Genomic DNA, 24,134 nt, shown 5'->3' on the forward strand with positions numbered 1-24,134 from the left:
ATTTATAAAATGCAATGAAGTCATGAGATTTGTATTGAGTGGGCTTCTTTGAGTTTTGCTTTTAGTATGTTTATATAACATTAAAAATATCATATTTGAACTTTTGATAGAAGATGACTAAGCTATTACATAGGTCAAAAATAATTTAATTAATAGTACTCTAGAATAATGATTGTTTTAAAGATTCAATATGTGTGTGTTTGCAAATTTGATGGTGTGTAGTTTCTCTTTTTTTGCAATACTTATAAGTCCTGCTTTGATGCTAATTAATCTTCTTTCCCATTTTTTATAATCCTTATCTGTGCTGTCTTTGATCCTTTATTTGCTACAATGCAGATTCATCGGTTTTACTCGCCGTTTCTTCTTATGACTTCTTTCTATTGTATCTTTATTTTCACTGTCATTAAATTTAGCTTACAGCTTTCTCATTTCTCTTCTTCACTTTTATGGGTTTTATTTTATTCTTCTACTAAGTAGTACAAAAGAATATAATTCAGGCACTTTTATTTCATCCATTGTGAAGTTTAAACAACAGCAACATAAAAAAATTATTTTCTCTAGGATTTACAGTTTTCAGTTTAAATCATTAAGCTTGGAATCCCAAAGAAGTTCAACAAGTAAATGTGTGGCTTTCCATGGGTGAAGGCCTGAGTTTGAGTCCAGAGTCCCACATGGTAGAAAGAGAGAACCAACTTCTGCAAGTTATCCTTTGACCTCTATCACATGCTTGCTGTTGTAGCATGCACATGTATAGGCCCTACTACATAGATACATACATTTATACACACATACATATAAATATATATCAAATGAATATAATGTATATATTCTATTCCTGTATGTATTATACTTATATAAATGTAATATATTACACACACACAGACACACACACACACACACACACACACACCACTAAGATTAGAAAGTCAATTGCCAATGAAAATACACCTTAGCTTTAAATATCACTATACAAACCCATAAGAGAGAGACAATCACTTCATGTAACTATAACAGTAGTGGTACATTCTCATCATGTAAAGCAAATTAAATGTTTAGTTGGTAAGCAAAGTTACTGCATGATGTTTCCATAAAGATTTTGTGAAAGTGATTTTATTAAAACACCACACAAATTAAATTCTTAAATTAACATTGATACTCCTTCCTTAAGGGAAGCATATTTAAAATTAAATTTGTCTGTGATTACCTCAAACATAGCCTTATTAACAGCCACCTAGACGATTGTGGGTTTTCATGCATTAAATTTTTGTTCCAGATTATTCACGGTTTGTTAATTGGTGTGATACTTGATGAATATTGATGGTGCATATTGTGGAAAAAATTTCCATATGAAAGGGGGTAAAAGCATTTCCTGCCCAAGCAAAACTCTGGAAATAGAAAGAAAAGAATTCTGAACGCCTAAATTCAGAGTAAGAGTTTACACTACTATTTATTTTACGGTTAAGTAGTCTCTATAACCAGGCCTCCCAAAATATATGGGTGCCAGTTTACAGTTGAATGCTTTAATGATGTCTAAAACAAATTTTAAAATTAATTTATGCATTAGGGTTGTGTTTAAATGCTTAATTTGGAGGCTAAATGTTTGCTTTATTTAAATAAGATATTTCTGTTTTAGAAAAATCTATGAGATTGAGCTTCTATAATGGACTCTCGGGTGTTTGCTTTCCTAGTTTTGTAGCAGACACATTAATTTCACCAGTGCTAGTGCATGGAAAAACCCTGACAAAATGAGGATCTTCTCCAGTCAGCTTGTGATGATTATTTACAAAGGCAATGAGACTACAGATTACTATATCTATAATACTTTGGTTAGCAAAGTTAGTATAATCTATTCCATATCTTTTTTTATCATGTAGGCACACAAGAAGTACTCAATAAATACTTGATTTAATGTCTCTTTAAGACAAACTTGGAAACACATGTACAGTAGAGTAGACACTAGAGCTTTAGATACTATTTCACTCGATCTTCACCAACTTCAATCTAAAGCCATTAGAGCCTCAAGAATATAGCTCTAGAGTACAGAGAAACAGAAGAGAGAGTAGCATGCGATGAGGCTAGCCCATAAAACATGATAGTCCTACTGACTTCATTAAAGCTGCAGAGCCTTCTTAAGGTTACAGAGCGAGGCCATCCAATAGCTTGTAGATAGGAAGATTAAATGAATAGATTTTTCAGTTTGGACAGGTTGTACTAACTAGACTTAAAAAATGATTTGGCAGAAAGCAGGAGGAAAAGGAAAAATATCATTTGGTAAAGGACTATAAAAATACAGGAGAAGTGATGCTTTATTATTATTAGACTAGGGTGAAAACATGGTGATAGAGGAAATCAGATTGCTTCAAAGATTTATGGGGTAGATTAAACTGACCTCATGAATAATTAAAGGTGGTCTACCAGTGTCTAGACTGAGACACTGTAGATGCTATAGACGCCAAGGCAGGAAGCCAGAGAACATTTGGAGAAGAAACATTACTAGTGCTACTCAGAATATTTTTAATTTTGGTTCCCACGGATACAAGAAAATTCAAAAGACTGTGTTACAATGAATATTGAAGGATGTAATTACTGTTATAAACTAAAGGAAATCTAGAAGAAAGTTGTAGAGGAAGAGGTTGGACCACAGCTGCCACACAGCCTGACTCCCTGAGTTCAGTCCCTGGAATACATGGCATGAAAGATCTGACTTCTATAAGTGCTCCTTTGACCTCCACACCCATGCTGTTGTGGGCATGCATATGCAGAGGCACAATACACACCATGAATACACACAGCATAATAAATAATTAGATAAAAATGTGAAGATACTGTTAGATTCATGCCATGATTATGCCATGATTGTATCAGATCTCCAATCCTCAATTCTCACTTGGCAATATGAGGAGAGTGGGGTGACACCACTGTCTTTTTTGCCGGGCTTAGGTTCCCAAGGCCTATTTCATGGGCAGCAACTATGTTTCCACTTTTTCCTGTGAAGGAAAGACTCGATAGTATTGAGTAGCAAACATTAGTTTAAAACAAAGATTTTTCTCTCCCAAAATATTTAGGGACTGAAAGGCTCACACAGTGTTGGCTCCCAATTTAGAAAGCCCAAGGCAATTATCAGTGTTTGAGTAAGATGAGCTCGAAGAACATTTAGTGATGATGCTCTTCTAGTGATCTGTGGCTCTTTGTGCTTTACAGAATCCCAATACCCCGAATACCTAGGACCAAAGGAGACTGACAGGAGTAGGAGGGTGGGAAGAATGAGTGTGCGGGAAAATAATCAAAATACGTAATATACTACACATATGGAGTTGTGAATGAACAGATTAAATTAATAACGACTCTAATTAGAATGAGCACTTGAGTAGTGTGGTAGTTTGAGTGAAAAATGCCTCCCATAGGTTCATAGGGAGTGGCACTCACAGGAGGAATGGCTTTTTGGAGGAGGTATGTCACTGAGGTTTGTAGCCACTTGTATCCTAATGCTAATTGGGTCCCCAAAAATTGTTTGCACAAGAGGGTCTGCATGTAGCTTCTGGGAACATGCCTCCAGTTCATTCTGATTGAGAAATAAAATGCCAGCAGCCAATAGCTAGAAAGGGGAGACATAGGCAGAGTTTATCATTCCTGGGCTTGGGACCATGAGGAGGAGAGAGGAGAGAGACAAGAACAGCTATGGAGTAGGGAAGCAAGGAGACCACCCTGGGCTCTGGACCAGGAAAATGTGGCTGACTAATTGGAGTTAAGAGTAGCCAAGATGAAACACAGAAATTTGTAAGGTGTTAACTTGGAGTTATCAGTAGGAGGTAGATTCTAACAGCATGGGGGAGTGGTAAGCAGTTGCCCAGCTATTGTGCTGCTTAAGGCATATTAAACCATAAAGGCTGTGTGTGTGTGTGTGTGTGTATGTCTTTCATCTGGTAACCTAAACCATTGAGGTTGGTAGTAACCCCATGCCCAAATTTATTAATAAAATTGTACTACAGAGGGTTGGCTTTAAGATTTCAGAAGCTCAAAACAAAACCAGTGGCTCAATCTCTCCCATTGCTGTCTGCAGATCCAGTTGTAGAACTCTCAGCTCCTTCTCCAGCACCATGTCTTCCTACACCATGCTTTCTCACCATCATAATTATAAACTAAACCTCCAAAACTTGTAAGCCAACCCCTTACAAATGTTTATAAGAGCCTTCTGGTCTGGGCCCGAGCATTGAACAGATCCCGGGTGGCAGCTCTGCCCCCAATCTCACAGAACCCAGAGGAAGCGGGGCTTCCAGAAGAGCTAACACGAGCAGTATCTTAGGTAAGCAGACAGCAACACCCGCCCCAAACAGGGAGTAACTGGGACCCACAAGGACCCAGGAAATCACTCCTGGCCCTGGCCGGAAGCACTGGTTTCTTCCAGTCTGGGCCTGAGCACTGAGCAGATTTCAGGCCCCAGCTCTTACCCCAGTAATAAGACCCACCCCACACAGTTCTCATACAACCAAGATAATAGGAAGACAGGCTCCAGTCAGAGACAGGGCAGGTAGCACTAAGGATATCCAGATGGCAAAAGGCAAGCACAAGAATATAAGCATCAGCAACCCAGGGTACTTGGCATCATTAGAACCCAGTTCTCCCACACAAGAAAGTCCTGAATTCCTCATATTACTAGGAAAGCAAAATTCAGATTTAAAATCACTTTTGATTTTAATCATGATTTTAAAAATGATGATAATAGAGGACTTTAAGAAGGACATAAATAACACTCTCAAAGAATTTAAGGAGAACAAGGGTAAACCTGTAGAAGCTCTTAAAGTGGAAACACAAAAATCCCTTAAAGAATTACAAGAGAACACAACCAAACAGGTGAAGGAATTGAACAAAACCATCCAGGACATAAAAATGGAAGTAGAAACAATCAAGAAATCACAAAGGGAGACTACCCCTATTCTCTGGGCTTGGGGACTAAAATGGTTAAAATTGGGCTGCCTTTCTAGGGAAAAGTAGTGGTTTTGTTGGAACAGAGAGGATTAGCTAGGATTTATTGCCTAGCCATAACCTACTCGTAGAAATATGTATAATTGTTATTAAGATGAAGTTATAATTTCTTAAATGGTACAAAATTTACTTTGATTTCAAATTTAAGGTTTTCATTGGTATGAGCTTCATATTGATATAAAAGTGAGATTAATATTGTTACTCTCATAGGCATTATGCTTATATAACACATTTAGGAATACAAGGCTTAGACCCAGTCCTTCTTTAACTTTTTTAACTGATTTGAGATGGTTATTCTGAGTTAAGGGCCTATAGCAAATTCATGGCTTTGAGTTTATTGTTAGGGTGTTTTCTACATTTTACTTAGAAATAGCTGAGTGGAGTTAACAGACAACAGTCCAGATAGCCTTACATGGATAGCTGGTTTTCAAAACGTCAGAAGTTCCCAGAATTGATGTTACAAACATTTCTGTAATAATGTTCATTTTGATTAGAGACCTGTCTGCTTCTGACAGCTTCCTGTCTTAGATTCTAAGAAGAAATTGAGCATCTTTGGAGTTATTCCAGTTGTGGTGAGACAGCCACTAGGTAAGAATTGCCTCTTTCCATCTACAGACAAATTACTGTCCAGAAAAGGACACACTTGCAGAATAGTCGACTGATTATATCTGCCTAGACAGAGTAATCAGCCCTTAATAATTCTGCATCAGTCGGTCTGTCAGATGATCGTGGGCCAGAAGGCTGAAGATCGGATGCTCCAACGTTTTGTAATATAGGGACTGTCCAGGTGTTCAGCGTTCTCTATAATTTGGCTAAGTTTTAGAAGCTATGCTTTGTGCTTCCCATAATTTCAGTTAACTCAGTCATTCTGGATTTCTGACAGGGTTGAAGACTTATAGTCTCATAGTCAATCCCAGCTATTTACTTTGAGAGAAAAGGTATGAGAGGATGGTTTTCAGCTGACATTCAATCTACAGCCAAGAAAAAAAGCCAGGTTCAGAACTAAGTGTTTTAGTTAGGATAGATGACAGAGGTTCTGTTTAGTCAACAAAATAATGGACTGGGTATTAGGTCTATCTTTTACCTTACTGACCCAAATGGTTATAGTTATGCTCTAATTGTATTTTAAGAGAAAAGTTTTATTTTAACAGGAAGGGTGATATGTAGGAGGAACTAAGGTGGGAGGAGTAAGGAGAGGAAGAGGAGGAGTGAGAAGAGGAGGAGGAGAAAGAGAGGAGGAGCTGGGTGACAAGAGAAGAGGGGAACATGGAGGCGGATGTGCGTGTGTCTCTGCCAGTCAAAGATAGTTGATATATCTAGGTTGGGTATTGCGTTACACTTCTAATTATATGGACATCTTATTATTGAGCATTACCAAACTTATAAAGCCTTTGATTAACATTAAAACAAAATAGTATAAAAGCAAAAAGGAGAAGCAGGGATGGGATAGGGGTTTTCTAGGGAGGGGAAATGGGGAAAGAGGATGGCATCAGAAATGTAAATAAAATATCCAATAAAGATTTTTACATCTCAAAAAAAATGTTTATAAGAGTTCATACCATCATGGTGTCTCCTTACATCAATAAAAACCCAAACTAAGACAAATAATCTCATTCCAGTTTGTCCAGTTTTTGTTTGTTTGTGTTTTCTGTGGTACAAACAGCAATGATGAATACAGAGAGACAAATACAGAATGAATGAAGTAATGTAATGTTTCTGTATACAAGTTCTAGATACAGATTGCATGTAAGTCAAGAATATCTATTCAGAGACTAGAAGTATAGCTCAGTTGAAAATGTCCTTGCCTAGCATTCAGAAAGCCCCAAATGCAATTCCTAGCACCACAGAAACTGGTTATAGTGGTGCGTGCTGATAATTCCAGCATTTGGAAGGTAGACGCAAAATGCTCAGTAGTTTAATGCCAAGAAGCTCTGTAGTTTAACACCATTCTTGGCTATTTAGAAAGTTAAGACAGGTTTTGGATATATAAGACCCTGTCAAAAATATTTTGAATAATTTTACTCAACAAAGAACACAACTATGGGTACATCTCAGTTGACTGTCTTGCATGCACACAGTTCTAGGTTTAATCCCTAGTCTCACATAAGCCAGAACAGTGGCACTTGCTGATAATTCTAACACATCTCAGGTAAAAAAAGAAAGATCAGAAATGTGAATTTGTTCTCAGGTTTATGGGAAAAATCTTTGGCAGGGAGAACCACATAGAACTCACTCAATGACTATGAGTCTAGCTTAGGATACAAGGAGGCCAACCAAGCTCAGCTAAGTCTACATAGGAGAGTCTTTGTCTTTGTTTCAAACAACAATAACAAACAAGAGAAGAATACACACACACACACACACACACACACACACACACACACACATATATATATTTCTCTCACTATTCTCTCACTATTGCAGAACAAAATTAGAATTAAAAATCAAATAGTCCAATTATTATAATGTCATGTCATAATCAAATTTGGGGAAAAACCACAAAACATTGTTTGGTCCCACATTTTGCATGCTTCGATCTGCAATTAAATTACTTGTTGCTTTGGCCCCATGTGAACAATACAGAGAGGTGGGGCATGCTCTCCTCTCTGTAAAGCCATGCTGCTCACCTGGCAGCTAGGAAATAAAAAAGAGACAAGGAGAGGAAGCCATGAGAGCCCACAGCCCCTTCAATGTAGCACACACATAATGATCTAAAGACCTCCCTGTAGGCTTTATCCCTTCAAAGCTCCACCATGTACATCCTTGTAACACTCAGCTGGGGACCAAACCTATAACCCATGGGCCTCTGAGGAACAGTCAAGACACAAACCTCAGCATTAAGAACGTGGAAAAATAAGAACCACAAATCGTGCTAATGGAAAAAGAGTGATGCCGATTTCCAGAAAGCCATCTGGTAGTGCTTAGGGAAATGAAATATGTTTATGCATATGCTACAATTTAGCAATCTTTTTCCTTGAGTAGGTACCAGACAGACTCTCCCAGGATTTCATAAAGAGATATGTATGAACAAGATTTCTCGGGGGATATGTGGGACTCAGAAGAATATTTTTGGCAGAACATTATCTGCATATACAAACTTTTCAAAATATATTTTAAAATTCAGGGGTAGCTGAGTATCACGAGTATAGTCAATGATGAAGGTTTGGAAAACTTGCTCATAAAATAGCCTCTTCTTGTTTAAGGAGTATATGAGACCATTCCATAGCATTTAGACATTTAGACATCATCTCATCCTATTCAGGTGATCTGCACATCTTTTCCCATCCATTTTTAGCAGAGGTGCCATTTCTGATTAATTTCTAATTTCCTGTCACAAGGAAAAGCAACATATTGTTGATATTCAAAATTTCATGACTATTGTAGGTTGTTTTCAACAAAACCAGATAGACTGTCTCGACCCTGCAGTCGCAGCATGTTCTGTTATTTAATCTTGGGTACTTGACATAAAGTTGTACCATCTGCTCTCAGTCCCTCCATCCCTGAATACTGCCACCTAGTGGCTACCACCATAAATTCTAGTTTTACCCCATTCACACACTGCAATATTAATTTTCTGTGCATACCACCTAAACCCAAAACCTACTGTGAGCATTTGCACTACAATCCATGGGTTTCCTAAGGTGTGATTTCTTTCTCTAATGACTGTATTGTTTTACTCTATGCAGTAACATCAAGTAGGAGTTTAAGGAGTTGTGAAACAGTTCTGTGGTCTCAGGAAATGGCCAGCCTTCATTGTTCACCTATACAGAAACAGGAGACAGAACACAATACCATCCTACTGGTACCGGAAGATAAAATATGAGGAGAAAATTTCTGTTAAAATAATGAGACAAGAGTACAGTTCTCAAATGCCCTCAGAAGAGACTGACATGATTAACCATGAAAGATATGATTTATAGAAAAAGTAATCAATGTAGGGTTTACAAGTTGTTGGGGGGGTAGGCATCTAAGTGTGGCACAGTGTAGAGAACAAATTCCATTTTCTCAGAACTTTATATAGCACACCTAAATTAGTGTGCTAAAAAACCATTGCTTAGTCTGTGGTGTCTGAACCCTAAGCTCTCAGAAGATCTAAAGAGGTGAGCCAAGTCCTAGAATTCAACATCACAAGTTAGAAATTCAGAAGAAAAAGATGTAAAGAGAGAAATGAAAAAGTTAAATTTATATTTATTGTAGTTCTGCCTCAAAGCAACACCCTTATAAACAAGCAATCTCTAGCATCATAGATAAACCAGGAACTTTCAACAATGATGCTCTAGTGTACAGCATCTCCTGAAGCCTGAGTTAAAGGACAAGAGTCTCATGACCAAATTTACGGCTTTGACTCTATAATGGTGTTCTATTTAGTGAAGGTTACAGTTAGAGGCAGCATAGGAAATTCTGTAAGCAAAATGTGGTATATGCAAATAATGAAATATGAAGTGAGCCAGACAGTCATGGGCTCACCATGTATAGCCTAATATGTCAGGTGTGTTTTAGGGGATCTTTCCAGTGTGTTGGCCTCATCACTGCAATGGTGACTACACTTGTCCAGATGCTACATGGCAGTTACTGACCTGGCCTTGTGGTAGATTATTGTTTCCTCCTCATGGCATTTTTGAAACCATGCTATTGCTTATCTACTGAACTCTTGTAAGCATATGCAAGTGCTGTCTACGATTGTGGGAGTTAGTTACTGGAAACCCCTAGTTGGTTAAGGGAGAATAGAAGCCAGCAGATAAACACATTTCTTGCTTAGATTCACCCAAAGAAAACAATAAGATGCATTTCATGTCACAATTAGATAGGTTTCACCTGGGTTTCTGTTCCTGCCACTTAAATATGCATGTGGCTATCATTCTCAAATACAGTATGGAAAAAAAAATCAAGATACATGGACAACATTCATTTTACAGTATTGTCTAAAAAGAGTAAGATCAAAATAAATGAATTCTGTACCAAAGTAAAATTCGTTTAAGCTGAACACATATGCAGTCATGAAAACCCATATAATAGTGTATTTGGGAGTTGTGCATATGCAAAACACACACACACACACACACACACACACACACACACCAAGCATTGATGAAGAAGGACATAAAGAATTGGGAAATGAAGTGTGTGGGATCTGAAAGGCGTCTTGATTTTTGGTAGAAGCCCTGGCTGAAAGTAGCCAGAGAGACTCTGCAAGGGACTGGCCTCTATCAGGGAGCACTCCCAGAATCCAGGCTCCTAACACGTGGCATGGAACTCCATTAACCTGCTCAGTTCAGTCACATAGGATGCAGCCCCTCCATAAGAGGTTTATGTCACCCTACACAGGTAGAGGGCGTGACTACAGGCTTCAGCCTCAAAAGATTTCCATATGAATGAGTTACCTAAAGGCCAGAGGGCATAGCTAATTAAGTGACCCTCCTCCGCCTCTCCCGCCCTATTTAAGCCAGGCCTACTCTGGCTTAAGAGGGGGGGGGGGGGGGGGGGGGGAGGAGGTGTGCACGTCCAGACCATCTGTCATCTGCCATGTCAATAAAGCTCTTGGAACCCCAGACTTTCTCGAGTCATTGGGGCCTGCAGTCATGCTGCCATTGTGGAAGACTTCTCTGTGTTCCAGCCACTGGAGGTGTCATTCAAGCCAAGCGAGTAGAACAAGGGGTGCTGCCAGAGCCCCCTCTTTTCCCCTCATCTCTCTCAGCGTGCTCCTTGTCTCTGTTCTGCTGTGGCCTCCCAGAGCCCCAGCGCTCTCGGAACCCCAGAATTGAGACCAATCGGCCCCAGCTGCTTCCAGGCCTGTGGGGTCCCCACCCGAGAGCCCTGTGAGCCTTGTGCCCCCGCAGAATCTGGCTGAGTTCATTCCCCACCTGGGGGCACCACAGAGGCCTCTCAGGGCTCCGCACCTGCTGGGTGTGTCTGCCAAATAAACTCAGTCAAGATCCTGCATCTGAGCTGCAGTTCCAGCCGGCTGAGCCATGACAGACACGTGGGAACAACACCGCCCAACGCAACAGAGAACTCACACCCTCGCACCCTCACACACAGGCCCTTCAGTTTTTCCCTCCCCCACAGAAGTGGTAGTGAATGATTACAAGCTTAGACCTGAAAATTTTTCTCTGCACAAATTTCCATGAAACAGGAAAGATGTGAAAGAGGAAAATGGGTGTGCCTTTAGCAAAGCCTGACACCTCACATCACAACAGAATCCTAATGACTTTGAGGATGAACAGAGGTCACAAGCAAACCAGCAGAGCAATGCAGGACTTTCTATGTGTCAGCTGTGTCCTCTGCTCAGTCATCTTGTTCAGGCACTGCTGATTCTTTTTGCATGTGTATCTTTCTCATCTTTGATGTCTCTGCCTCAGCTTTGACCTGCCTGCCGGAAGAACAGAATAATAAGGAATTTAAAATCGGGACATTGTTTCCCATCAAAGTCCAAACCAACAATCTCACCTCTTCTGATTTATTTCATCTACTGGTGAATTTCTTGTATTTGACCTGCCTGCTGGAACCATTGCTTTTCTGAGGTTAGAAGGGTGGGGGGAAAGAAGAGATTTCTAATCTAAAATTAGCAACACCGCCTTCATGCATAAGCATTCTGAGTTTTCACCCAGCCATCTTGCGTATTTCAAGAACTGCCATAATTATTTGGCAGCATTTTTTTTTTACATTTGCATCCATTCTGCTTTTTTATTTCTTCAGACTGTGTGAATATTAACAGGGGAGAAAAGTCAGTAGAGAAAAAGAAAAAAAGATAAATGCGTTTTATGCTTCTTGATCCACAGGTGAGCTACCCAGCTTTGGTTTGGCCTCAGTTATATTACCTTACAAGGAAGGCCATGTCAAGTGATTTATCTGGCAAATATTCACTTCTCATTCACTTTGAATGAGAAACATAACGGGGCTTCTCATTCTGGTGGTGGGTACTGAGAGAGAACCACGGAAGTCAGGTAATCGACAGCAGCTGAGTTGTCTCCTTGCAATTCACACTTATTCTAATAAATTCAACCTTTTTTCTGACACCCAAATGAATTAAGGAAGGGCCTCACTTAGAGCCAAGCATGTGTGTAGAATCCTGAAAAAGGAACTGAGAGCTGAAAACCTCAGTGGGCTTCTCTGCAGTCACCATTCCCTGGAGCCCGGACTTCTGTCTGCATTAAGGGGTCCTTTAAAAATTATTGTTCCTTCCAGTCACTGTGCCCCTTGTCCCTAAAATTTTATTCTCACAGCTAAAATTTTATGAGGTTAGAAAGATTTCTTCAGCCCTTTGAAATTAGAATTTCCCAGCTGAAAGGCAGGTGGCATAAAGCTTCAATAAGTCCACGTTTAGTATCTCGGACTCACCTTGTGTTATTGTTCCCTCGGGGAATACTTGGCACTTTAAAGAGACAACTGTGTGTGACAGTGGGAACAATAGTTTGTAGAAGAAAGTACTTTCATCCATGGCATTTATACTGCTTAGGATTTGTTAGAAAGTAAGGAGCCCTCATTGTCTATGGAGGATACTTCCAGGAACCCCTGTGCATGTCTGAGACTGTAGTTAATAAGAATACGATGCGTACTGTGCCTCACAGTTCAAATTATAAACTGGGCACATAAAAAACCAGTCACCACAGAAAAACTGTAACAACATACTATAATAAAAATTTAATATTCTTGCTGTATATGTATGTGTACATGCATATGTGTATTCACATGCATTTACATGTGCGTACGCGAGCACACAAACATACACACACACACACACACACAGAAGGTGTGTACTTATACAGAGCCTTCTCTCTTCTGTCTTTGGATTGCACCCATGGAAAATACGCTGTAGATAAAGGGTGGCTACAAACAAGAAATGAAATGACTGCCAATGTTCTCAAGCTCCATAGAAATACCCATCACAGAACACCAGGCAGAAGACACATGAGCTGGTACTGCTCATGTCTTGTTCCTTTTCATCCTGCCTTAACACCAAGTACTTGAAGCCTTCATTCCTCCTGGCAGAAAATGCATCCAAACTATCCTTATGTCTTCCTCCCTCGATTTAAAAATAAATCTTTTGTTCACTAGGTTTTCGGGTGGCAAGAGAACACTCTTAAAATAGCAAAGTGAGTGAATGCTTAATGTTCAGAGACTTTCAAACATCTTAAGACTGTAGACACTGTGAAAATGCTATCCGAATGATTATAAAATTATGCTTCAGTGTACACGTTGACGGAATATAACATTCTCTTTATTTTTAACCACAGAATTTGAGACTTCTGCCATCATAGAGAATATTTTCTTCTTTTTTTAAGCTTTATTTTTATTTTAGTGTGTATATATTGTGTGTATGTGTATGTATGCATTTGTGTGTGGTGTTATCTGTATATATGGTATATGTACATTATTGTGTAGGTATATGCACCTATGCAGGTACACATAAAGATCAGAGGAAGAAACCATTCTCTGTAGCTCTCTGACATTTTCCCTTGAAACAGGAACTCTGTTCAATTTTGTTCACAGAGCCAAAATTTCACCATTTCTGCTAGACTGACTGACTAGCAAGCTCTGAGAATCTGACTATCTCTATCCTTCAACACCAGGGTTTCCAAGCACTCAAAGCCACGCCTGGATATTTCTATGGTTGTTTGGAATTCAAAATCAGAAACTCACAACTGTATCACAAGGATTCCTACCCATAAAGCTCGCCTGGAAAATCCATTTCTACCTCTACCCTCTATTGTCCTCCACATGTGTTTTAGCATGGTATTGACAAGTACAGATACATGAGAGGGAAAGAAATGAAAGAAAGAAGAGAAGAGAGGAAGAGCAGACAAAGAGTGAGAGGAAGGGAGGGATGGAAAGAAGAAAGATGTGGGGAGAGAGAGACAGAGACACAGAGAATAAATTTATATATATATAATAGGTTTAAATGATTATTGTGTCTGAAAAGACCCATGTTCTGATACCTGCAACCCAGAAAATCGGTGCATCAAGTTCTAGGCCAAATCCAAATACAAAGGCCTGGAAACCCAGAGAACATACAATGCCAGTTTTATTTTAGAAACACAAAATGGAAGAAGATTGACATCTCTGCACCCTCAGACATCACATTCCTCATCTTTAAATGTACCCTTTAATCCAAGTATATCAGGAAAGAGCTTCTTGATTACCCTAAGCATGAGAATTCCAGAGCTCTTCAATTATAAGTCATAGTTAGAAGTTTACAGTTTTTCTTGGAGAGGGGCTGTGATTGGCATGTAAAGTGAATAAGTAAGAAGAAAAAGTTTATAAATTTGTCCTCATTAATTTTGGATGACTAAATTTTTAAAAAGTCTGACCATGATCTATTAAATGGAAGTAATGGAAGTATTAAAGGATTTAAATTTTTTCTTTGTTCTAAAATAGTTCCTTGGTATCTTCCAAAAAAATGACCTGGTCTTTTCTGAAGAGAAGAAGCTTCATCTAGAGTACAAGCATACCTGCTGCTCTTTTATTGAATGGCCCACTTAAAATACATTCACTTATACTTGGTAATGCTGTCACTCCAGGCTTTCCTTGTTTCAATAGGGTGCCATATTGGTATGCTAATATGTTGGTATTTTATCTGCTGAGCACATGTTCAATTGTCCACATTACCCATGAGGTGTCTTAACAGCACTTATGTTGGACTTAAATATAATGCATGATATATTATTTAGAAGTTCATGAAACCAAATTCAGTTGCATAATTAGTAATCATTGTTCTACTATTACACGACATGGAAAATTTTTAAATATAGACTTCCTTCTATTTCCTAACCTATAGAGCGATGGCAACTAGAAATTAACTCTGTATGGTTATATGAAGGCTATACAGAGTCATATATATCATTTATATGAGTTACTATGATTGTTAGATGTAAACTGTATGAAAAATAAGCAAAACACGTATTATATAGAGCTAGGTGTCCGACCCGCATGTTCTTTTGCATTTTCCTGATGAGGATTATCTTCCTCTTAAGCATCTGTCCTTCATTGCAGATCGTGTTGCCTGATACAGCAATAAATCTCCCTAGGGCTCGACCTGATTGAGAAACCAGGCTCTCAAAAATCAAGTATTTAAAATGATGCCCATTTCTACCACAAAACTGTCATACGGTACTGTCATTAGGAATTTCAAAAAATTTCTAATCCAAGGTCATTGGTTCATTATTGCCAACCAATTTGTATTGTCCTCAAGCCTTGATTAGATTACCAAAAAAATCCCCTCCCCTCCTAAAAGGAATCTCTCTCTCTCTCTCTCTCTCTCTCTCTCTCTCTCTCTCTCTCTCTCTCTCTGTCTCTCTCTCTCTCTCTCTCTCTCTCTCTCTCTCTCTCTCTCTCTGTCTCTCTGTCTCTCTCTCTCTCTCTCTCTCTCTCTCTCTCTCTCTCTCTCTCTCTCTCTCTCAGCTGTCAAATTTTTCCTTAGTTCTTAGTTCATGCTCTGGAGGCACTGGGGCTCATTATGCAAATTAAAATGACTTAGACACAACCCACTTCACCTCAGGTTATACTAACGAGTTCTAGATAAGAGTGAATGAACATAAAATTGCACCAGGGGTATTTAGGAGCAACTGCCCAAGTAAAAGAATAATGAGATGAGCCGTAAACGAAAGCCATGGAAAAGTAGTTATGAGTGCAGGGTTTGTTTTTTTTTTTTTTTTTTCATTTTTTAAAAGCACATTCACCTGCTAATGGATTCTATATCTGAGCTGTATGTGTAAGAACTCATCTGAACTAGCACTCAGTGTTGAGCTTGCTAATGTGTGGTCTGGGTTGTAAGGACATTTGCCTCCCTGAAACTGAGGGTCAGAGGGTCCTGTCTAGGTCTATAATTCAAATTCAGTGACTGGAGACAGTAAAATGACACCTTGCTGTGCTTTGCAAAGAGGGAATTATTGAAAGTATTATTTTTTCAATAACAGAACTTTGTCATCCTAAAAGTCATACAAATCAAAGAGGCTTTTACCCCAAAACCCCAAACAACGTGTGCTAAATCTATAATTCAAGACAACTGCGACTTTTCATACCCTTTCCTTCAGGAATTCCATTTGGGGATCTACTTTGTAATTTAATTTATCCTTTGACAAATTTATACATGATAATAACACATCCTGACCACACTCACTCCCCAAGTCTTCCTTACTCTCGCCCCTCCTCTATGCTTTCCTCGTAATAAGAGGGATGTGTATAACTTACATGTAACTACAGTTTTATAACAGAGTATTTATGAATAGATTAGACTGTCTGGACATTTTGATGCTCATGGGAGATCATATAACCTCGTAAGACAGTGAGTACAACTGTACCTATTACTTGGGTGGTTATTATAAAGACTAATAAATGTAGTTTCTTTGAACTTAGAAATTGCACAGAATTGGCTCTCAAATATGATGGGCTTCTAGAGAGATCATCCTATGGAGAGAAAGTGAAAGCTTAAACTTCCAGAGTAGAACACACTTGGAACTGTGTTTCCTGATTCAGTCACTGGCAAAGAGCTTGGAATTAGATAATTCTTTTGACTTTTCCTATCTTAGTTTTTCTTTCTGAGAACATAGTTGTGACCACAACATCTATTAGTCAACACATTTGTAGATGTTTCTTAGATGATTCTCTGATGTTTTGTTGCCTGCATCCTTCATGCTACTTCTTTTGTCAGGCTACCCTTTTCCTTGATTATTTGCTCAATATTCATCTCTGTAGGTCACCTCTCATCTGATTTAGCATCCTAGGGCAGAGTGTCAGTTCCTTCAGAAATACAAACTCCAACCAATGCCTCGGGATATTTTTCTTCATTTGTGTAATGAGCAACTTTGGAAATTTATTTTTATTTTTAAAAAATGTTGAATTGTTCATTCAAATTGTTCACTTATTTACCTCCAGTCAAGAAAGTCACTTCTTATTTCTAGTTATTTTTGTGCATGTAATGCATGCTTACCTATGTTCAGTGAGCATATTTCCAAGAATACAAGATAAAACATAAATTCTTAGAAATAAAGGAAGACAAGTTTTAGATTTCTGAAACAGTGTCTAGATTCCTTCATAGTGTTTTCAATATGTGTGTGTAAAATATTTGTATATTATATATATTATAAGTATATATTAAATATAATATATTTAATTAAAAAAGGATTTATTCTTTTTCAACTTGAATTGGTACTTCTTCCATAAACTTAATTATTGGTTCCTCACTTCAGACTTAAATGTATTTATCCAAGATTTTATTGAGCACATTGTACTCATATTCCAGTTAACATCAGACCTTGCCCTTGACTTCCAGAAACTCTTAATAAAAAGAAAAAGATATGGAGATAAGTGAAATCACATACTTTTCAAGCAAGATGTAATTTAAAAGCCAGTCTGTGCTGTGAGAAGAATGGGCTGGCTTTATGTTTAAATTCCAAGGGCATATACTAGGAGAGGATCAGGGTGCTCTGTGAAAGTGTATTTCTGATGCTATTTCAAATGTGCCAAAGGAATAAAACTGTTTAACTCTGTTTGCTACGTGCAAGGCATCATTATAAGCATTTCATAATTTTAAGGTACTTAGGATTGACAAAATATTTTGAGATCTATCCTGGGGAAGAACAGGTTAAAGCACATGTGAAAAGTCTCACTATGCCATGGAGTAAGGCTGAGTTGCTACGGTGTGGTGTGGCAGTTTGAATAAGTATGGTCCCCACAGCCTGATAGATTTGAATGCTTGCTGACTAGGGAGAAACTCTATTTGAAAAGATTAGGTGTGGCCTTGTTGGAGGAACTGTGTTACTACAGGAGGACTTTTGAAGCTTTCAGAAGCCCAAACCTAGCCCTGTGGCTTTACCTTCTTTTGTTGCCTGTGGGTCCCAATGAAGAACCCTCAGCTACTTCTCCAGCCCCATGACTAAGTGCATGTTGTCATGTTTCCCACCATGATAAGAATGGACTAAACCTCTGAAACTGTAAGCAAGTCCCAATCAAATGTTTTCTTTTATAAGGGTGGCCTTGATCGTAGTGTCTCTTGACAGGAATAGAACAATGATTACCATATATACTGACATCCTAACTCTTAAGTTTGCAATTTGTCTACCATGCAATACTGCAAGAGAGAACCCTTCCCCATGGGAATGGCATAAAAACAAGGACACATGCAAACTGATAGTTCTTAGGCTAAAGGACAACAACAAAACACCCTTAAAAGGAGAAATGACAATATCTATACCTAAGTACAAATGAATTCTGAATATTGGGATTTTGATTAAATCTACAAAGGTTAAGCATATTTGTAATTCACAGATGATCCCTAAGTGAAGAGACTGGCCATGTTGCTATTATTCTCCATGCAAGATTGTGCAAAAGCTGATATAAAGTAGAGCCCAGACATATAAAGAAGAAACTCTAGAATCAAGGCTAGAGGTACTTTGATAGACACATTCATCAGATAGATTTGTGAGGTGATAGGTGGAAAGACACAGTATGGTATGTATGTGTTATAACACATAAAAAACTGGATGATTACATCTACTATTTGAAAAGAACAGACTTAATATTTTATGTAATTTACTGATAACCACAAGAAATGATAGAGTAAAAGAATAGAGTTTACTCAGTAGCAGTAGCTTCTGGTTTCAAAAGAAGGTACATCAAGGAATGCCAGACTTCTTAGTATATATGATGCCTGAACAGAGCATGTCTTCTTTTGTAATGTGCACAATATGTGACATCACTAATAGTAGCTTGCATAGCTGATGCTACAGAAACAGAGCATCTAAGGCAGGAGATGTTGGGGGCTATTGAGAAAATCTCCCCATTTTCCACAGGATGATACCTCACACATCCTGTCTCTCTCAGTCCTTACTCTTTGCAGCTACATTATTCTCCTAAGTAGGATTTACCCTACTGGACATTATTTCCCAATCTGAAACCATGACTTCCTTCTCAAAGCATTTAAATAGGGACTACCCACCTCCAGACACCAGAGAGTTCATTGCAAAAGCACCTTTCTAAGCATGTAACAAGTCAAGTGATATATCATGCAATACCCAGAGGCCTACTTAATCAGTGCCCTAGAAGCCTCCATCCAGTTCTGGTGTTGCAGTTCAAGTTGGCATTTGCTATTCTTACTTAACACATTTCTTTTTACAACACTCCAGACAGTTATCCAGTCATGTCTTTGTGTGTGTGTGTGTGTGTGTGTGTGTGTGTGTGTGTGTGTGTGTGTGTGTTTGTATGTGTGTGTGTATGTGTTTGTGTGTGTGTGTGTGTGTGTGTATACTTCTATTAATCTAGGCTTCTCCAGCTCATCATTTAATTTTTCAGCTCAGACTTAGCCTGTCCTTTTAAGGAAGTTAAAGGGATCTCTTTTCATGTATTTTTATCACAAACTAAAATTGTGAAGGTTCTCAGTTTATAACTCTGACTGAATTTGGTAAGTGTATCTTTAGCCCCAGAAAAGTTGTTAGGGAATTATATGTATTTTGAGGGCATACCTGAAACTCCTTAGAGGCAAACTTCAATATATATAAAAGATATATTATAGTCATTTTTATTTTCTCATTGTCATCTGCATTATTTTTGTTTTTAACTCTATTTTACTCATTTTGGTTAGTCAAAAGTGTTGGCATTCTCATTCTTTTGTTCTTTCTAATCTATATTACTTTACATGATTTTAACACAATATCTCTAGGATTGTTGGGTAAGCAGTGATCGAGGATAGATAGATTAATAAATAGATATTAGATGATAGACAAATGGGAAATGAGAGATAATAGGTAGATGGTAGATGGGTAATAAATGATAGATGATAGACATAGATATTAATACAAGACTTCTTAACAACACTATGTGTTCATCTAGTGACTAATGTAAACATTATATAACACTGTAACTCAATTTGACCCCTTATTTTCATACTTTTATTATGAAATTTTAACAGTTCCATATGTAAATTTATCATTTATAGATTATTTAATACATTGGACAGAATTTAAAAATAAATCCATGTGTGTTAATTCAAACATTTTGATTCAAACTTGTAAGTTTGCATATCTGAATTCCAAAAGTTAAATTCTGGTTTGTACCCTGTGGAGACTCTGCACTCTGCTATTTTCCAGGAATGAAAAATCTTGCTCTAAATCCGTGGAAGGCAATGTGAGTTGGGTGATGCTTGGTGTCACTATCATTAAGGTCGAGTGCATTTCACTTTCACCTCTTTGTTCTCGAGTGAATCTCTTAGCTTTTGTAAGTGGGCATTCAACAAAATGTCTAAAAATAATTACCAAACCACCTTAGTCCCATAGGACCTGCATTCCTAAGTCAGACTCCTCTGTGGAAGGCAGCAATGTCTCAGCTATTTCTCTCTTAAGCTACCTTTTCCCTTCTGAGCCCCAAGGTTCCTTTTCACACGTATTCCACAGTATGATTTAACATATAAGATGGTATAATTACCTTTGAGGTAAGGGAGTTTATCAGCTAACTTGGATTTCTCCTTGTGTGGTTCCATTCTTTCTGCTAAGCCCTTCACGTGGCAATTTCCCACCATTCTGCATCCCCACACTTTATCCCTTCTTCACGCGTGAGACTAATAATACTTGGGTTTCTTTTTATTTATTTATTTATTTTTTATTTTTTTAAAAATTCTCCAGCTGGGGAATCTGGGATTGCCCTGGCAGGGGAGAATCATATTAACGGGATTTTGCCCACTGCGGGTTTCCTTCTTTCATGAGATGGGCCCCCTCCGGTGTCTACCTGATTTGGGTCATGCTCCAGTGCTTTCAAACAGCTTTCTAAATATAATTGTTACCAGCAGGCGAACGTAACCAATGCAAGTGACTGCAGTCGTTGGAAATAGGAACGGAAAGATAAATTCTTAAATATGAATTAATTTCAACCTGAAAGAATAAATTGTATTTATCACAGAATGTAAGCCAAGACTAATGACTAGATCCAGCTCTAGATCCTAATCTACTCATGTAATTGAAGGTAAATGTAACTGGGCTACTTCACCTGAGGACTTTTTGTCCTCCATAAAATGCTTTTTAACCAGGAGTACCTCCCACTACTGAGGGCAGTTGAAGACCACTGGTGTTAATATTTTGAAGCTAGGTGAACACTGCTGGGGAGAGGGAAGTTCTCTGAGTTAACATAATTCCGGGGCTGCTAAAGCAACTGAAGACTGTGCACTGTAAAAATCTGATTTATTAAGTTCTATGAATAGTCTCACTCATTTCTCATTACTTGCTCTTGACTTTGTCTCTCTTCCCTGGTCAGTGGGAAAAGGCACCAAGACAAAGCCTGCCTTTTCTAGTCATTACTTTTTAAAATCTGTTTTAATTTATTCTTTGAGAATGTCATCATGTGCACACTGTATGTAGCTTAGTCTTATCTTCTCTCTGTATGCATCCTCTGTCAGCTGCTCCCAGATTCTCCCACTGTGTCCCCTCCCAACTTCATGTTCTCTTTTAAATAGCATTTTATTTAATATTTTAACTATGTGTAACCTTTATGGAGAGGGTTGTGCATGTATGTAAATTCAAGTATCTTTAGAATCCAGAGGTACTAGATACTCCTGAGCTGAAGTTACAGGCAGTAAGTTCAGTTGTGTGCTAGCCCATGTGTGCCTAGGGACCCAGCTCCAGACTTCTGAAAGAGCACAGAGTATTCTTAACTGCTGAGGCATCTCTCCAGTCATGTGTCCTCTTTTTTCTGTTTCTTGTTTTTTAAACATTATTTATAATCTACTGTGTCAATTTAGTACATGGATAATATACCAGAGTTCTGAAGAAAACTGCCACATCATTACTCAGAAGCTATCAACTGCCAATATCTTCTCTGCTAGGGGTGGGACATCATGAACCCCTTCATTATCCATGCTGGGAATACAACTGGCATCATCTTGTACGGGTCTTGTGCTTGCAGTTTCATGGCTGCTGTGAAAGTATGGACCAGCTACACATTTTCTCATTTTCATTAAGCCTTCTTGGAGAAAAATTTTTATATGACTGTAAATATCTGATTATTGGGGAAGCATAAACCATATGTACAAAACTGATAATAAAGGATTTTCAATTGGTAATTATTTTCCTGTTTCTGATATGTCTTGGAGAACGCTTAGAAGGTTGATTGAGGCCAATAAATATCTCCTGTAATTCTTTTGTTCAAAAAGTTTTCAAATACTCTAAACTATATACTAGAAAATGCTTTTGTAATAAAATTATTGCAAACTTCATCAGAAAATAAGTTTAATACTGTTGTATAGATGAGTGATCTTTACTATTAAGAGAGCATCCTACTATAGAAGTGTTGAGCATGGAAGCTTACACATCAGAATTTGGTTTGCAAGAAAACTCTCATTTCTACGATTTTTCTGTGTCCTAACATCATGTTTTTTTTTTTTTAAATATCTACTTTTATAGATGGTAATGATGCTAATACTGAAAAGGGAGAATGGGACGTAAGTGTGTATATCCCCTCAGCTGCATTGATAATGTATGCTTTCATTAGGGTAGGAGGTGATAATGAGGACCCTGTCAGGTCCCCCTTACAGAAGAGAATCTGTGCTATGCCAGAGGACAAATCTCCACCTCCACTAAAGAAAGAAGCGGTGATGTGGTTTCTCAAGATATTTCCCAGTACATGGTCATTGGATAGAACTCAATAAATGTCTAAATATTATGTAGAAAGGTTGTTGCTTTAAGTAAGAAACAATATGAATAGGAAGAGAGAGAGAGAGAGAGAGAGAGAGAGAGAGATTAAAGGTGAGAATGGCCAGTGAGGGAGAGAAGATAATAAGAAAATAGCAGACTAAAGGGAAGGAGATGGAGCGATGATGAACATCACTGGGACTGTACAACTCCTAGAATTGCAGGAAGATGAATTGGTTTTACATCATTGAAAAAATGTTTCTCAAGGAAATCATACTAAGTCTTGATTTCACACAGCTGTGTTTGAATCTGTTGTCATTGTTGTTGTTTATTTGTTTTGTTTAGTTCAAACTAATTTCCTTCAGTAACCCAAGGCTGGCCTCAAGCTCACAGCACTCCTTCTGTCTCCTGCTCTCAAATGCTTGGATTTCAAACCAAGCAACCACATCCAAAATGGATTTGAACCTTCAGTCTGTTGAACGCTACACAGAATCATCAAAATTACTCTTCTGAGTTTTTCTCTTCCTTTCTATGAAAATAGAAGTAGCATCTAAAAATCAACAAGTATTTCCCTGGGATGATGGGAATTAAATTAGTTAACTGATGTTAAAATATGTGCTCTAATGCACCCATGATGAAGCCTCCATAGGTAGACTGGAGATGAACAATTCAAACTAGTGAAGCAAACTTGCAATTTCATTTTTGATTGTTATCATCTTTGGGAATAATTTTCTTTTCTTTTTAAGATGAAACCAAACCAAACAAAAATAATTTGACTCTACTCTCTGCGCAGAAAAATTGTTTCTTGTCAAGTCTATAATTATCTCTCCAGATATACAAAGATGTCTCCTATGATATTTTAGCATTCTCTTTTTTAAGTGAAAATTAGAATTTCCATTTCTAAATTTTGAAAAGCAAGTTAATAACTTTAATCTGCAAAAGATTATATTTTTGAAATGATATGTTCAAACAAGGGCCACAAGTAAAAAAACAGCTGACTGATTCACATTCGAAATCAGAATGATCTTTCAGTGGTTACACATTACATGAACAAATCTCTCCACTCAGCTCTCTGGTCAGTGCACTGACAGAATTAGCTTCAATGCTATCTTGAAATTACCTCATGGATTCTCTTCTATGTGGCTCACCCCTTTGTAGCTACATTAATACAACATTTATTGACCTAAGCCATTTTATTCATATCACCTCACATTATTCTGACACCAATCCCTAAAAAGTGTTACTATTATTCTCCTTCACAAGGGAAATGGCTGAGGTTTAATGAGTTTTCCCTTAAATCACACATTCAGCAAGACATAAAAGCTAGATTCCACACCAGACCCCTCCCACACCAAAGGTCTACTTTTGCCCACACTCTTCCTGTGCAGACATGCCCAGACAAAGACACTGCCATAGCTTCTCTACGGGAAAAAAGTCTTCATAATGCTTTCTGTTTTCCTGAATGCCTTAGCCTTTGCCTTCAAGGATTTGCAAACAAAGCATAAAACATGTGTTTAAATGGGAATATGTGCCATAAGGTGG

This window comes from Arvicanthis niloticus, chromosome 8 (assembly GCF_011762505.2).
Source record: "Arvicanthis niloticus isolate mArvNil1 chromosome 8, mArvNil1.pat.X, whole genome shotgun sequence".
NCBI classification, from domain to species: domain Eukaryota; kingdom Metazoa; phylum Chordata; class Mammalia; order Rodentia; family Muridae; genus Arvicanthis; species Arvicanthis niloticus.